The sequence below is a fragment of the Equus quagga genome, chromosome 8, assembly GCF_021613505.1.
Source record: "Equus quagga isolate Etosha38 chromosome 8, UCLA_HA_Equagga_1.0, whole genome shotgun sequence".
Classification (NCBI taxonomy): domain Eukaryota; kingdom Metazoa; phylum Chordata; class Mammalia; order Perissodactyla; family Equidae; genus Equus; species Equus quagga.
Genome location: NC_060274.1, coordinates 69112876 through 69131600, shown reverse-complemented (window position 1 = coordinate 69131600; position 18725 = coordinate 69112876). Strand labels below are relative to the sequence as shown.

At 33.7% G+C, this 18725-nt stretch overlaps 1 protein-coding gene across 4 annotated transcripts in view; it reads right to left on the bottom strand.

The window, feature by feature from the left end:
* PHF14 (PHD finger protein 14) overlaps positions 1–18725 on the bottom strand; it is a 200625-nt gene that overhangs the window by 27820 nt on the left and 154080 nt on the right. The gene's annotated exons all lie outside the window — the stretch shown is intronic.

The window sequence follows — 18725 nt, the reverse complement described above, 5'->3', positions numbered from 1 at the left end:
TCTTTTACATATGTATATACACAGATATATACAGTCATGAGTCACTTAATGACAGGGACATATTCTGAGAAATGCATCATCATGCAATTTCGTCAATGTGCAAACATCACAGAGTATACTTAAACAAGCACAAGAGAAAATGATGTAACCAAGAGATGCTGTAAACAAGAGAAGTATGAGGCTGCTACCAGCATAACACAGCATACTGCTTTACAATAAACATTTTTTTAAAGTAGAAAGAGTGCACTTTAAAATAACAATAAAAAGTATAGTATAGTAAATACCTAAACCAGTAACAGTCGTTTATTCTCACTATCAAGTATTATGTAGTGTACATAATTGCATGTGCTATACTTTTATACTACTGACAGCGCAGTAGGTTTATTTATACCAGCATCACCACAAACACATAGGTAATGCATTGTGCCACGATGTTACGACAGCTACGATGTCACTAGGCAACAGGAATTTTTCAGCTCCATTATAATCTTATGGGACCACTGTTGTATATGTGGTCCACTGTCAACCAAAATGTCATTATGTAGTGCATGACTGTACACATACTAAATTGGACAATATTTTAAATTCATGAGGTCTATATAAATATATGGTAAATATGATTAATACTTACTATAAATATATTAATTATTTGAATAAATAGATCACACCACAGGAACGAAGCTTCATTACAAGGAAAATTCCATATAAATAACCTAGGTAAATCTATTAGTTCCTCTCAAATGTGTCTCACTATCATGATAGACCCTATTGGAAACATGAACTATTCTAGATAAGACATGTTGGGAAACCTACTGGGGAACTTCTGTGAAAGTATCCCTCACTATTATAAAAAAGAACACAAGACAGGGATCACTTCCATTGGATTTCCTCTATGTATTATGTGAGGACACAATACTTGGAGCTCTTGCAGCCATCTTGTGACTATGAGAGAGAAGCCTAAAGTCAAAAGTCAAGACAGTGAAAATGTTAGAAGACACAGAAAAATTTTTTAAATTAATTAACCCTATAATCACCTAATCATCTCAATTCTGAATACACAAGGTATGAAATATTAGAAGTAGTTGGGTTTTCTGTTACTCGCAGTTAAGGTATCCTTACCAATACAGCATTGGCATCTTTCTTAAATTTCTTCTCCTAGTTCTCCAAGTTTTCCCCATATCTTTTATTTCTTTTAACTTCTTTTTATTGTTGTCTTCGGAATTCTTTACCCTTTGATAACCTTACCTGGAGATGGCTCTAAAGGGCCTCAAATGCCATCATCCATTTTATGATGACTTTCCAATTCATATCTCCAGTCCTGACATATATTCCATGTTTTAAACTCATATATCCACTGACACTTGATGTCTTAATTGCACTTTTAATAGGCACTTCAAACATATCAGGTACAAAGGTTAACTCTGATTCCCCTTCCTCAACCACTGCCAACCTCCCCCTCAAAGCCTTGTACCTCTCTTAGTCTGCAATTCACCCAATTGCTCAAACCCCAACTCTAGGCGTCATTCCTTAATTCTTTCCTCTCTCTCACACTCCATAGCCAATTCCTATTGTTTCTATCACCAAAGGGTACCTAAAATCTGTTTAGTGCTTTCCATCTCCATTGTTACCATCTTAGTCCAAGCAATTATATTTCTTGCTTGGATTACTCCAATAGTTTCCTAATCAGCCTTCTTGCTTCTGTTTTGTACTTGTACAATTTACTCTCCATACAGCAGACAGCAACCTTTGTAAGACAAAGATGACATTATATCCCACCCTTGCTTGAAACCCTCTAATAGCTTTGTATTTAGAACAGAATCCAAACTCCTGTCATGGCCTATGAAGTCTCATATCATATGGCCCCTCCCACCTTTCTAGTTTCATCTTGTACAGTTCTCCAACTTGCTTACCTGGCTCTAAACATGCTGATCTTCCCTCTGATTCCCGAACAAATGGCACTAGCTGTTTCCTCTGCCCTTGATTTTGTATGCCTAGTTTTTTTTGTCACACAGGTCTCAGTAAGTGAGGAATTCTCTGACTTCATGCATGAAACAAGCCATTCCTCCAGTACTCAAACAGATTGTTTTCTGTAACATTTATCACAATGAAATGATGATTTACTTGCTTATTTACGTATCATCTGTCTTCCTTCACTAGAGTCTAAGCTCCATGACAGCAGTTTTTCTGTCTTGCTTACCACAGTACCCTCAGGAGCTAGTGCCATTCCTATCACATCATAACCTCTCAATAAACATTTCTTGAATATATGAATGAATTCCTACTATAAAGATTCATGGGAAACAAATAAATAATAGTTTTGACTTTTTGAGTACTTATTAAATACCAAGTATTTACGTGCATTGTACGTAATTCTTACAAATGTCAGGCAAGATAAGTACTATCATTCCCATTTCCCACTGAGAAAACTGAGGCTTGGAGATATTAAATAACTGCCTGTGGTCACACACCTAAACATATAAGAGGAGCTAGGATTCAAACTCAGCTCTGTCTGACTCCAAAGAGTTCTCTTTCCAATATACCATATGGATAATTAAAATTGCCTATGATCAATAAGTTTTAAAAGCTTCACATAACTTTCCAAAATAATTCAGTTTTTTTCCCAATGGATCTTGACCACATTAATTACTCAGTTATACTAAGAGAGGTACAAGGCTTTGTACCTCAAAGTGGGAGGTTGGCAGTGGTTGAGGAATGGGAATCAGAGTTTGCCTTTGTACATGTTATGTTTGAGGTGCCCATTAAAAGTACAATTAAGATATCAAGTATCAGTGGATATATGAGTTTAAAGCAGGGGATATATCAGGACTGAAGATATAAGCCTATCTTGCAGAACTGATCAAAAAGCAACCTTCAAATCCAAAATAGTTCAACAATTCTGCTCTCTGAAGATTATGTATACAAATCTTGACAAACATACCAACTGTCTTTTCATTTTTTCAAGCATTCTGACAATACTTAGGATTTATTATGGTCTATTTTCTAAATCTCATGAGGATTCAGAAATAGTTGAGGGCAAAAATGAGTACTAGGAAAATGCTGCAAGGATCAGTTTTTGAGCAACATAAAATTATGCCATTACCTTGGGATGATTACACTTATATCTTCAAATAAGCTCGTGTAAAGAAGATTTATTATCAAGGTCCATGGCTTTCTCAATCCTTTGACAGCTACTAACACAAAAGCTTGCTTTCCAAGAAAGAACAAATAGCCTCTATTTCTAAGAAAAAGAAACATAAGCCTCTACAGAGGTAGGTCCATGAAGAACTCTTGTGGGCTCTTGGGAATGTTCAGAGTTCAAACTCGAGGGTCTCAAAGAAAATCCTTTGTTGTTGTTAGTACCTTCAGTCAATTCTGACTCCTAGCGACCCTGTGTACAGGAGACTGGAACCCTGCCCAGTCTTTCTGCACCATCTTCTCACCTTCCAGTGCTATATCAGACAATGCTCTGCTGCTATTCATAGGGTTTTCATGGACAATTTTTTCCAAAGTGGGTGGCCAGGTCCTTCTTCCTAGACTGTCTTAGTATGGAAGATTCTGCTGAAACCACGGGTGACCCTGCTGGTATTTGAAATACCAGTGGCGTAGCTTTCAGCTGCACAGCAACACGCAGTTGCCACAGTATGACAACCAACAGACGGATGGTGTAGTTCCCTGACTGGGAAATGAACCTGGGCTGCAGCGGTGAGAGCACTGAATCTTAACCACTAGACCACCACGGCTGGCTAGAGAAAAATCCTAGTAAATTATTAAATTGAATGTAAAACTCTGACATAATGCGATAGCTAATAAAAAATTAAGCTATAAATTTAAACACATAAAATGAGAAAATAAAACTTAATGGTCTCACAGCCGTATTATGGAGCAACCATACTGTTCAATGAAAAATATGTAAAACTTTTAGAAAGTGCTAATTTTCACAATACACGTTCAACAATTACCCAGGAAATTTAAATTTAAAACTCTCCATTGCCTTATGAGAGGGTGTTTAAAAAATGCTTTTACTTTACTTTTCTTATTTTTTAAATTATCTGTATATATTTTATCATAGACAGAAAATACAAAAATAGAACGTGGCTCCTTTATTCTAATTTTCTTCTAAAATAGAAAACAAACTATATACTCTGTATTTCACCATGATTTGAAATGTCTTGCTGATATATTCAATTTCAAAGGAATGATAAAGCAGGAATATAATCGAGCAATAGCAGGCATTTGAGACTGTGATGCCATTTTGTCCCCTCTGAATGTAGGTAGCCTGAATCATTGTTAGGACTTGGCACACAAGCTATACCCCATAATTAATTTGTTTTATGTGTTTCACACAAACAACAGGCAGCACAATAAATATGTAATAATATGTTGATTTCTGGAAAGCTGTATGGAAAATTTGACTAACATTCTGTTCTTTAGAAAAAATGGTTTCTAATATACAAAATAAATCTTATATGCCTTATTTAAACTAAACCTTACTTAAAAAATTAATGATGTGTATTAAAGAATGAGGAGAAAGAAGGAATAGGAAAAACTAATGAAAAATACCCTCTTTTCCTTCTTTCTTTCCTCTATTTTTTCATTCAATAATTATTTAGTAAATATCTACTATATGTCACATGTTCAGGGCGGAGAGGAGAACAAACAGAGCTGACCCCTGTGCTCAGGAAATTTACACGCTTGAAATGTAAAAGCTTGAAATGTAACATGTTCAATTTATGCCTCCTACCTTCTTCATACCTAGTCAACAGACACTTCCATGTTTCTTCAGCAAATAAATTATTTTGTTATCAAGTGCTTTAAACATAATAATCATAACCATAACTTATAACACTCATTGAAGCCCTCTGGATATCCCTTCCCCATCCCATTTCTCTTCCTTCCTTCTTAAGATGTGATCAATACACTGAATTGGATAGTAATCACCACCTGGTATGTTTTTATATTTTAACATTTTATGTGAACGGCATCATATTATATGTATCTTGTACAACTTGCAGTTTATTTTCAACACATTTTACATATTTATGTTATACTTTCCTAATATAACATACAGGTTTTCAGCTCAAAACGTAGCATCACACACTAGAAACAATCCAACCAAAGTCAAGGTGATGACAAATATACCACTATAATTTAATCTTGTTTTTGAGATATTAACCAACACAATTAGACAAGAGAAAGACATGAATTATAAAATTGTAAAAGAGGAGGAAAAACCATTCTCATTTGTGTATACCTGGAAATGTCAAGAGAAGCAACTGAAATTCTGTTACAAACAATAAGAGAACTCAGTGATAACCTCTACTGATATTATGAGGAAAATCAATGGAGGTAAACAAAAAATAAAACAATACAGATTATTCAAGACAACTTTTAAATTCTGTACCCATATCCTTTTAATTATCTTCCTAAATTTCAAGACTGATTAAAGCAAGAATACTGGCCACTACGCGTATTTCCAAGAAAAGCAAATTGATATATTAAATAAGAACTCACATTCAAGAGATAAATCAGATGCCATACGATGTTACAACAGATTTCACTGGTCTTTCCAGACCACTCTTCTCTATTAAGAGCCATATGATTTTAGAGCTAGAAGGTACCTTACTTGGAGAATGGATCATTTGGTCCATTTCTTTTACTCTGCAGATAGAGAAGCCATTCTTAAACTACATAACTGACTCCCCCAGGGTCCTCCAGCTAATTAATAGTAGAGCTGGAATCAGAACTCATGTCTCCTAAGTTGCTGTCTGGAACTGTCTACCATGATGAGTCAGTATTAACTAATGATTTTAAACCAAATATTGGCAAAAAATAGAACATGTACAAAAACAAAACAAATAAAAAATGTTGGTAAAGTTGTGTGTGTATGTGTTATGTGAACTGAATTAATCTTATATTGAAAAACAATTGTGTGATATTCTTACCCAAAACATCTACATGAGCACAGTGGACAATGTATGGGCTTTGGCGTCAGACAAACCTCCTGGAATCCAGCTTTGGCACTTACTCTTGGTGTGACCTCGGGAAAGGCACATGACTTCTCAGTCTCAGTTTTCTTATTGGTAAAATGTAAAAAAATAAAAACCTAACCTCAAAAAATGACTTTGGGGATTAAAAGTATTATTATGCATGTAAATTATACTGGTAAAATGTTTATAACATGATAGGTGCTCAAAACAATGGTAGCTATTGTTATTATAAAGTTTAAAATATAGTGCCAAAAACTGTACCTCAAAGTTGAGCTCAGATGTACATGGCTGATAAAAGTGCTTTTTCTCCTTACCAAAGTAAAAATGATCAGTTTTGCTTCCTTTTCTAACTACAATTTTAGTATTTCAATGCAAAATATAATTGTTATATTAAGAATTACTTATAATGTAGAAATGATTTCTACTGTTTATTAACCTACAAATATTTGAGTGCCTACTATGTAGCAGCTTGTGTTCAAGGAGATGGAGAAACAGACACGTTATTGCTCACCATTTTTGTCCTCATGGATCTTAAATTCCAACAGAGAAAGACAGACAAGAAACAGTTAACAGATAAATAATTTCATATTTTGATGTAGCAGAAAAAACTGAAGAGAGAGATACAAAGTTTGGCAGCACACTTTTTCTTAGACAAGGTAGTCAGGGAAGTCCCTCTACTAAAGAGGTGACATTCAGGCTGAGACTTGAATGATTTGAAGGAGCCAGTCATGTGCTAATCTGTGAGAAGAGAACATCTAGGCATAGGGAACAAGAGCAAGGGCCCTACAGTACAAATGAGCTCAGCATGCATGAGTGCCAGGAAGGTCAGTATACCTGGCATGAGATGAAATATGAAGTGTGACTGTGTAGGCCATACTGGTTATTCCATTTGCAATGAGAAGCCACTGGAGGGTTTAAGAATTTAATAATACGATTTGATTTTGAGTTGAAAGATTATTTTGGTTGCAGTATAGAGAAAGAAGGGTAGAGGTTAGATAAGAATGAAAATAGGGAAATAAGGCAGAAGCCTAGTGCAACAGTCCTGATCAGAAATAATGGTGGCTTGGAGTACTGCAGTAGTGGTGGGAATGGAAAGAAGTATGATCTGGTTTGGAGTCAGGGAAGGCTGATAGGCAGATATGGGGAATAAACAAAAGAGAATAATTAGGAACGATTCCTCTGTTTTTGGCACCCAAAAATGGTAGATGTGAGTTGGGAAAGACTACGGAAGAATTAAGTTGTGATGGGAGTGAGGAAGGATCAAGAAACAAGAATTCTATTTTGGCAACATTAAGCTTGAGACAATCTTTAGCTCTGCAATGGGAATGTCAGGCAAATGTGGATATTTGAATTTAGATACTGGGGGAAGAACTCAGTGCTGGTATTAGAAATTTGTAAGTCACCAACATAAAGATATAGTAAGACTCCATGCAATCATCAAGGGAATGGTATAAACATAGGGAAGAAAAAGGCCCCAAGGACTAACCCATGATAATACAATCTGGGTATAGCTGGAGAATTGACTGAGAAGTTGCCAGATAAGTAGGAAGAAAATAAGGGGACTATGGGGGTCATAGAAACCAAGATAAGAAAATGTTTCAAGAAAGAGAGAATGGTCAACATTGTCAAATGATGTTGAGAAGTCAGAGAAGATTCAGACAGAGGCATGACTATTGAGTCTGACAAGAAAGAGATGGTAAATGAGCTTACCAAGCACCATTTCAATGGAGTAGTAGGAATCAAAGCCTGGTTGAAATGATTTACAGAGAGAATGGGATGTGCCATTTTGCACTTCATCCTTCCTCTTTAATTTCAGGAACATGGATGTAATGACTGGGGATATAGCAGCGTTCTCTGAACTATAATGGAAAGACCAAAGGAATCGTGGTAAAATTACTCCTGATAGCCTGGGCTGCTGATAATACTATTTCTGGGCTTTCTGTTAAGCATTATATTTTATATCTCCTATATTAATGAAACCTTTCCTGCAGCATAAAAATATCCTTCCCCAAAAACAATATATGACACATTCTCTACCCCGGTTTCTGAGACTTTCAATTTGAAAAAAAACCAAAAAGCAAAAAACAGCTGCAGCATTGATTTGCACAAAGAGTGAGTCTGCTGCATTTACTGTAAATAGAACATGTGTCAGCATCTCCTTTTAGGTTTGTGTACATGTCCTAGTTATGATGGAAATGATGATATGGAGCTGAATGTACATATGAAAGGAAAGCTTTCACACATAGCAGGGTTCTACAAAGGCTTTTTTAAAAAAAGTGCTTTATATCTCCAACCATAAAGAGTCAAATCAGAATGATCTTCCCAACTTCAATTTAGTGTTCTAAGAATTATCTCTACGTGCCTGTAATCAGGAAGTATGTAATATTTTGTACTCTTTCACTTATATTTTATAAACATTTCTAATTTTAGAGGAGAAAGAGAAAATGGAAGTACTGAGTATAGACAACCGTTTAGAAGTTTTGCTGTAATACAGAAATGGGCAATAACTGGAGAAGGGAGGAGGACAAGCTTAGAGTCTGAAAAACTAGCAGAGAGTAAAACATGTTTGTCAAAGGAAATATTAAAGAAACAAGGAGATTCTTCTTGAAGGAACTAAGATATTTTTATCCTATATTCCTCTGGTATTAGCTTCACAAATAAAGTCTTAGATCATACCCAAATTACTTGCTTTCAAAATGTAATTCTGTAATATGTAAATTAACATTCTATTGTAGGAATTCTCATATTTTGATTGTAAAGCACTAGAAACTATGCCATAAAGCATACTGTCATAAGCCTAGATTTTCTAATGAAACTTTTTAATATAATAATAGAATTAACTTAATATAGTTAATAATAATTCATGGCGAAGAATTTAGGCTTAAGACATTCAAGAGCTTATTTGCCACTGTTTTTAAGAAATTTTTTGAATAAGAAATATGCTTTCATATTTTCCTTAGATTATTTTTTAATACTAATACAACAAGTTTAAAATATGGTAATGTATAACACATAGAATAGAATAAAAATAGAAGTGAGACAGAAAAAATTAAAAGGCCTAGCATTATATGACATTGTTAATTTACTACTTTAATGAAATAAGATTATGGTACTATTACATATATCTATAATACATTACTTTTCACATTCATTAGCATATTTAGTGATGGTGAAAACAAAGCAAATATTATTTGATTAGAAAAATAGGTTTTTAAATAGTTTGATTAAAATTAATTATATTCATATAAAATTATTATTACAAAATTGCTGTGAAACTGTACTAATTGTTTTAGGACAACAGTAGTGTTAAAACTCGATAAAATAAAATACTTCCATAAACTATAACAAGTGAATCAGCAACTTCATATTATCATAAAAAGAATTTGGAAATGCTAAATTCTTTTCTGCCCTTAATGAAGTAATTGCCTAATAGACATTTTGAAGATTTGCCCATTTTCAGTTGATTGAAGATTACAGCAGTGATAATAATAGCATAGTGGTTTTTAAAATAAAGTGAATATTTCAGATATGAAGGTTATATGCACACAAGAATTGTTTTTCCTTCTAGATCCTCACTGAAATAGCCAACGGAATTTTAAAAATATGAGAGAGAGAGAAAGATAGCAAGTGAGACCATATGCCTATAATAATACTGGAATCATAGGAAGATTCCTACCACATTCTAAAAATATTAAGAATATTTACTGAGACCCATCAAACCAGGTTAGTTCCTCTGCTACCGGTTTTAACAGTACCTTGAGCTCTTCTGTAGCTTTCATCTCATTTGTTTACATTCTCTGATAGACTATAAGCATCAAGAGGACCGGGGTTATATCCTGCTGTGGACACCACCACACTCCCAGCAACTATTACTGGGCCTTAGGCTTATAAGATGCTCAAAAAATATTTGTTAAATGAGGGCAGGAAGAAAGGCTAGAAAGGAATACACCAATACGCTAACAGTAGTAATCTGTGACAGGTAGGTTACGACTTTTGTTTTCTTTACCCATTTTTCTGCATTTTCCAAATGATCTATAATGAATATGTATTACTTGCATAATGAGAACAAAATAATTAATACATTTAAAAATGCAGCTGTAAAAGTAATCTGCCACTTAATTCCTTACTGAATATACCATGGATAAACAGCAATATGAAAAAAAGTAATACTGCATGGTTATTTATAAAAAACATTTATGCTAAACGAAGTTTATATATCTTATCTAGTTACAAATTACTGGAGTATACCATCTTCAAAAAATTATTTAAGGGCATAGTTTAGTATATAGACCATAGTTCAGTAAAATTTTGTTCTTCATTGTTGGAAAGGCAATATAAAGACAAAGTCAAGAAACGTAAATCCGGATTCCCAAAGCACGTCCAATATTTCTAACGTAACTAAAACCTTTTATATTTCTAATTTTTAGGTAATGTGGATCAAATGGTGTATAGCTTGTTCCTACCCTAGGCAAATACTTGACCACAAAAAAAAGCAAGCAGTACTAAATTACACGGCCACATTTTGTATGTGAGCAGAAAAGAAAATTCTAGATGTTTCAAACTGATAACTTTTAAGACATTAGCCAACTAGCCATTAAGTCATTAATGTTTTATCGCTGTATATTCATATAGGATAATAATTTGTTTTTGAGAACCTAAAGGAGAAAACTATAAACTATTAACATACGAACTATTTCACCTATTTCTTTTTGCATTTTAGGAGTTTTTTGATGATCTTGTATAGTGAACAAGGGACTAAAACAAATCTTACCATTATTTTTACCCTATCAAACACAACAGGATCTTCTTTAAGCTAGGTTTGTGATGATGATGATAGGTTAAACTTCTCATACTATTTTTAATAAAATACTGCTTCCTTACTTTTAATATACAAAAGATACATTTTCAAGAAGGAAAATGCTGATGTTATCTTGGTTATAAGCTTGCTGCTGAAATGATTTAGATAGTTTTCTCTTCCATACAATATCAGTATAAGGCCTTTCTTTTCAAGCAATAAATTATGGCTGATACTTCAAACCTATTTTATCTGTATCTCTTAGTTCAGAAAAATGAGAAAACATAAATAATTATTCTATATAAACAGAACAGACACAAGATGTAGATAAAAATGATCCATTATGGAGCGCTGAATAATTGCTATGTGTATCACTATAAGAACAGAAAAGGGTATCAAGTATTTTTATCAGCTTTAAATTTGAGGATCCCTAAGGTTACTGAGAAAATAAGAAATCTGTAATTTTATGCGTCTGGGATGTGTTTGTGGTTCATGATTTTGCATCGATAATAAATTTAACATTGTTGTCTATAGCACAGTTTGGAGAAAATTCAGTGAAACTATTACTTTAATTGAGAAGCATCGGTAGCAGCAAAACAAACCAAAAAAACATGTCTAAGAAATCCTAATGTAAAAATAATAACCAGTGAAGCTATCTAAGTAATTATTCCTTTTACTTTGTTATTTCTGATACCTAGATATTCAAAAGGTAGCCATCTAAAATATTATAGGCAAATAATTTTGACAGTCTGATATAAATAATAGTCTGATAATTTGAGGAAAGTACGCTAGTACTTTTTTTCTTTCATGAAGCAGTATTTTTAAATTTTGGGAGACTACATGGTAAGGAGAAGGAAGCATCAAGCATGAACAGCAATGTCACTAATAAGGTAATGTAAGTATAAAAACTTACAGGTGGTAGAAACAATTTCAAATTAAAATTTGAATAGGTTTAAAAAGTGAAACACAAAAATACCTATAATCAGAAATTCACATACTACACTGATACAAGATGAAGCTGAGAATTTCAAAGAATAAAACCTGTACATAGATTAAACTTCTTTTTCAGAACCATGTATCAAATTATGCTCTTGATGAAACTTAGACTACTATATAACAGAAGGCAAGGAAAATTTTTAAGTAATTTATTTTATATAAAAATCTAAGAAAATATTTTTTATTTTTTCTACATATGCCAAACAATAAGCCCAATTAGACAATCATGGAAATTATACAATATTTGGAAATTGTATAGGTACTGTAAGAGACTTAACCACAAATGTACATAAATGAGCACTGGACATCAGTACTACACAGGACGAAGACCAAGGGACTTGGAGACAGAAAGTCAAAGTTGTTATGTGGGCCCTGCTACTTATTATGGGTCTTCGACAACTCACTCACAAATCTTCTGGAACTCCAGACTGCTTAACTACAGAGAAAACCTTGAGGGAAAGGAGGTCTAAGAGAGGTTGACCAGTTGCTCTATAAAGTCACTTCCAGATTTAATTTCTAAGATTCCAATTATTCTAAATGAACAAAAAGTATACTATTATGAATAAAACTCAAGGTGGAACTGGTATTTCCCTCAAATGACCTTGGGGAATCAATTCTCTCCCTGGGTCAATGCTTTATGATTCTAACAAACTAACTTTTTAAGGCAGACATTACTTGTTCAGGCAGGTCTGAGCACATCTGCAGTACCTACTGACCTCTGTTACTAGTAACAATTTAATGTTAGATGAAACTTGACACTAAAAGCCTGAATCAAACACAGGTACTTAGAAAATACAGTATTCATATAATCTTCTGTTGAAAAACTGTGAAATAGTATTGTGCTATAATTCCATATTAATCCAGAAACCACAGGATAAGTGAGGAAAAAAGAGTCCATAATCAAATTTATACATGATACTTTTTTTCTCAAACAATCTTTTTTGACAGTAACAATTATATAAAGAGAGCTACTTAAGTATTTAGGCATCTCTTATCCTGTGGGTTACGAAAAATCAAACATACATGCAACAAAATAGCTTGGCTTTGCTCACAAACTGGGATAAACATAACATGAGATTAGCAACAATATTAATAATAACTATAATAATAATCACGATGATATGGGCTACCATTTACAGACTATTTAATGGGCCAGGAATTGTGCAATGAATTCAACGTATGCTACTCTCTGATCTTCAGAACTTGCCTACAAAGCATTATCTTTACTGTACTGACGAGGAAATTGAAACTCAGAAAGGTTAAGGAAGTTGCCCAGAGTGGCAAAACTATGAAGTGGAGCTTAGTTCAAATCCAAGTCTGTCTGACTACAAACCTAATGCTCCAAGGGCATACTTCATTTATTTCAATTTCACAGAAATAGACATATACGAAAAGAGGTACCTCACAGATAATAAACATAACAGAAACCAGTATTGATTTCTTGACACTTACATGATAAGACGAACTGTATATCAAAGACCTTTCCCAGGAATTAAACATTTCTCAATGTCAGTAAGTAGTTGGGAACAATTTCAGATAATGCCAAAATTTGCAACCTACCGCCATTCTACTTGCATGAAGCCCTTCATTATACCATAAAGTATAGAAATTTCAATCCTATTATATGAACTTCTTTCAAATCTTATCACTTGAACCTCTTTGCTTGAACTTCCAGTTTCTTTAAATATGTTTTACATAGGATATTCTTAGAGTTTGTCTATTGTATGGTGAGAAAAAAAGAAATTTATAAATTTATAGCTTATCATTGCTAAATAATGAAAGATTATATCACAAAAACTTGCAAAAACCCTACACAAAATTTAGAATGCAAGCAAAATATTACTTCCTCCCAGATTATCTATATTTGCTTCTGTATCTGTGTTCATATGCCTAGACATCTAGCAAAAATATACAGACCTATATATCAGGCAGGATGCACTACAACAGTAAGCATGCCCTAGTCTAGAGAAAATGTGGGTTTAGTGAGTTGCAAATGATATTTGTTTTAAAGGTGAAATTTAATAGAAAAAGACAAAATAGGATTCATCACATACAGTAAGAACAAGAAGGGTAAGTTTTGTTTTAGTGTAGTGGATGTGTGTGTACAGGGCGTGTGTGCAGTAGGGCCTTATAAAGATGTGGAGGTGCACGTAGGGCTAAGTGCAGAGTTGCGTGTAGGATCACCTGTAGGGATATATATAGAGGTGCATGTAGGCATCTGAGAAATTGGTGTACAGAGCTATGCATAGAATCACGTGTAGGAATGTGTGTAGGGAGTACATAGGGATGTGTGTAGGATGGTATGCAGGAATGTGTAGGAAATTGTGGGTCCCAGTCAGACTTTTTCTTTTTGTTTTTTAAGATTTTATTTTTCCTTTTTCTCCCCAAAGTTCCCCGGTACCTAGTTGTGTATTTTTAGTTGTGGGTCCTTCTATTTCTGGCATGTGGGATGCTGCCTCAGCATGGCCCAATGAGCGGTGCCATGTCCGCGCCCGGGATCCCAACCAGAGAAACCTTGGGCTGCCGAAGCTGAGCACGCGAACTTAACCACTCGGCCAAGGGGCTGGCCTCCCCAGTTACACCTCTGAAAGCCACTGCCCCAAATAACGGGCCTTATAGCTCAGGTCATCCCTACACTCAGAAAGGAATCCAGAAGTCAATGCCATTATTATACGGACTTACTGATCACAATGAGGCATTAGTACCTTATCAGGAATAGTACATTAAGTCACATCCTATGGAAAATTTTACTCAATTTTCAGCAATTCCAGAAACATTCCTTATACCTTTTGTATACATAAAAGGTACCAAAAGTTACTTGTCGTATTTTTCACTTTTTCTAGTTTATTTTTCATTTCTTTCAGAAACAAAGCTAAAAGCTTGGCAAACTCCAGATATTTGCCTTTAACATTTTAAATTACCTATACTTTAGGGTTAGTATAAAATAGGTACACTCTTCATTTAAACATAATACAACTTTGCAAAATCCTTTAAATTTGATTTCAAACCAAAGGCTGATGATATATGTCTCTTTTTTTGAGGAAGATTAGCCCAGCCAAAATCTGCTGCCAATCCTCCTCTTTTTGCTGAGGAAGACTGACCGTGAGCTCACATCAGTGCCCATCTTCCTCTACTTTATATGTGGGACGCCTACCACAGCATGGCTTGCTAAGCTGTGCCATGTCCGCACCCGGGATCCGAATCGGCGAACCCTGGGCTGCCAAAGCGAAACGTGTGCACTTAACCGCTGCGCCACCAGGCCAGCTCCCTATACATTTGTCTTTAATTTCCTCTCAATATAAAATTCATGAGTACGAGAATTAGTTACCTTAATTAGGTTAACTTGATTATGCTCTTTCCTAGGTCAATATATAAAGGTTACTCAAACAGAGAGCAGAACTTATAAAATTAATCCTCCTGTAGAACGCAAATGACACTATGTCACATACTGACCAGTTTCCATGAGTACACACTGAAATAATAAGTGACTCTAAAAGGTTAAATACAGAAAAATGCCTAATTTTTAATAACAGAAACAATACAAATTACTTAAACATTTTTTCTTAATACATCTCTTGTTAACAAATCTGTAAATTTTTCAATACATCAGTTCTGTGCTAGGGACAAATTTTGCTTTAAATTACTCATAACTAACTGCTTTCTACTGTCAATTCCAGTGGGACTGGAAAAACATATCTTCTGTAAAAACTTTCTGCTGTAAAACCAAATTTTTCATATATATATAAATATTGTGAATATAAAAACACCACCACCACTTATTGCAGACATCTCTACTCCCTGAGATTTCTGTAATAAGAATATCTCCAAGGCCTTTGCTTTTATTAGATTTTTTAAAACACGTACAGGGGAAAAATAAAAGATTTATTCTAAAAACAACATTTTCCCCTATCTATAAAAACAGGAAAAATCTAACAACTATATGTTTGTGTTTGGTTAGATTACTTGGGTTCCAAAATTACTTGTTACAGGGGCTCCAAATTGACTTAAAAAGGAGTACAACTTCTAAAAATAAAGTTTTTATATTATATGATTCAAGTCAAGGAGTTTAAATTTTAGTGATAGTGAACCAAATAAAAATGGAGCTGAATATACAAAATAGAAGTCTTTAAGCTATAAAAATAATAAGGAAAACAATAAAAAATATCCTATTCCCACTCTTAGAGTACCTGTCTCACAATCTTTTTTCTCCTAAGATAATTAATGGAAATAGCAAAAATTATACACAAGTGAGATGTTTTAGAAATTAAAATATTACTTAGAATATAGTCTAATATATATGATTTATACAATAAAATATTATTTGTTATTGTTGTACTTCATTCTGTCAAATATGTGCTTACTTGGCTCCATAAAAGAACGGCTTATTTCCCTATTTCTACAGTCTTATATACCCAGAATTTTCAAAGGAGTACTAAGCCCTCGGTTTTTCAATTTACATGCCTATCTTCCTAATGAGATAGAGTTACTTAGAGGAAGAATTCTGTTTTACTTAGTTTTGAATCTTCATAGCGCAATAGTGGGCAGCATATAGACGTTAATGTTTGTGCAAGAGTGGAAAGATAAATCACACCCTAGAATTACGTAAGAGAAAGGAAAATATACATACAAACTGGAAGGACCATAGTAAATCCAAAGGTCAGATCATCTGACAGACCTCAAACAGTAATACATAAAAAATGTTACAAAGGAATCCTGTTAAGACTTAGATTTAATGAGATTGATATGTCAATCTCTAAATTGATATTTACAATTCTCTGTCTCCAACAATCACAAAGTGGTCTAGTACTTTACCAGTATTTGTGGATTACTAGCGTTTATGGATTATCATCTCAAATGAAATTGATTATAACGACCGATGCTGGTAACACAAGTGAATCTACTGTTTACTTCTTAATTCACTCTCACTACGTACTTAATTTACACTCACTGTGTACAGGGCCCCAAACTGGCTTTACTTAAAAGTAATTTTTAATGGTTATTATGTAATATCAGGGGAAAAAGCAGGATAAAAGTTGTTTATGCCAGTGTTTGTCAACTGTGTTTTTTATTAGTATCTCCCAAAGAGTATTTTTAGAAATTTTTTCCCTAGCCTCCTCCCCATGAAATTTTAATGCCACAGATATACAGTATACCTGTTTATATGCTATATGTATAGCTGTACTTTATACATAAAAAGAGTAAGCACAAAGCTTAACTCTTTTTATTTGATATAAGGTTATGAATGACTAAATATAATTTCAAGTTAAAAATTAAAAGCTATTAATATGTAATTTAATTGAAACTACATTTGCTGAGTAATCTGTAATTTACATAAATTACAATGTCAAGTTACATATACAAATTATAATTTACATAAACATATAACAATGTAAAATCAAGTCTTAACAAGTCAAACTATTATGTTTCCAGCAAAAGTAACTGAAAAAAATTAAATAAATCTTAAAAATCATTTTTAGTGAACTTTAACTTTTTTTTGCTTGAGGAAGATTAGCCCTGAGTGAACATCCTTGCCAGTCTTCCTCCACTTTACATGTGGGTTGCCACCACAGCACGGCAGAGGAGTGGTGTAGGTCCACAGTTGGGATTTGAACCTGTAAACCTGGGCTGCTGAAGCAGAGCGCACCAAACTTAACCACTACACCACAGGGCCAGCGCCTGAACTTTAACTTTTGCTTCATAAGAGAAAATGACGAGCTGCTAAATAATCTATTTTTATTTAATTCTTAAAGTCTAAGTTTTAGACAAAAGCACTGAAGATCAAGCATAAACAACATCCACAAGACAGCCAATGGCAGCCAGCAGGTACACACAGTTATCTCATGTGAAATAACTTCATGATCAAGCAATTAATCAAAAGTCGTCTGATCACAACCACCTATTATTTGTCATTGTTTTGTAGCACTGATCACATATATATGTTGTGTATTTTCCATGATCTCAATGTCATTACTACTTGTGTGATACCAAAGAAAACCTGAGAGAAATTAAATACTAAGAATAAGATTTTATCAAAAAAGGTTTAGCTGTGGAGAGTCATAAACCAATTAATCTTGGTAATAAACTTTTGCCCCCTTGGAGCAATACTCCCCCCACTGAGAATGCATGGCATACATCCTATAATATTAAGATCTTAAAAAATATACATAGAAAAAAATAAACTGTTAGCAGTGGTTATTCTCTGAATAATTTTTATTTTCATCTTAATATGTTATTCTGTAATAAGCATGCACTGCTTTATAATTTTCAAAAAAGTAAATAATTATGGCCATATTTACTACAGACATCTTAATTAGATTAACCACAATCTTCATCTTAATACGTATCTAGATATCTAGGCAAGTTTCACTGAAGAAACCACAGAATTTCTCAGTCTCATATATCTAACTTTACAGTTAAATATATTTGTTTATTGACTTTTTTTAGCTTGGATATCCAAAATATTTGGAATGTACTTAGTGTGATACTCACGGTTAAGAATGGTAAATGCACTTCTGAAAGTTCTATAGTTATAACAGAATATGACAAAGATATGCCCATTCTCCACTGTCTTTTTTTTTTTTAAGGGAAAAAGTAATAACCATGCAAAAGATTTAAACATAAAAGAGGAAATGTAATCTATTTTTTACTTGTGAATGCTGACATGAAATTTCTGAAAATCTGGCTTCATTCATACCACAGAATAATTTACTATGGTAGCTGTATTATTTATGGGTCACAAATAAATAAACATGCTAGAATAAAGAGATAAAAACAGCCCACAAAGGCAAAAAGCCTAATACTGACTGATATTTCAGCCCAAATAGAAATGAAGAGCTCTAACTCTTTCCAGCTTACATCTGGAAAAAAGATTATTTATAATTAAAATGCTGACAGACGGAACTACTTAGCAGCAGCACTGTAACACCATGGCACACAACAGATTTGAC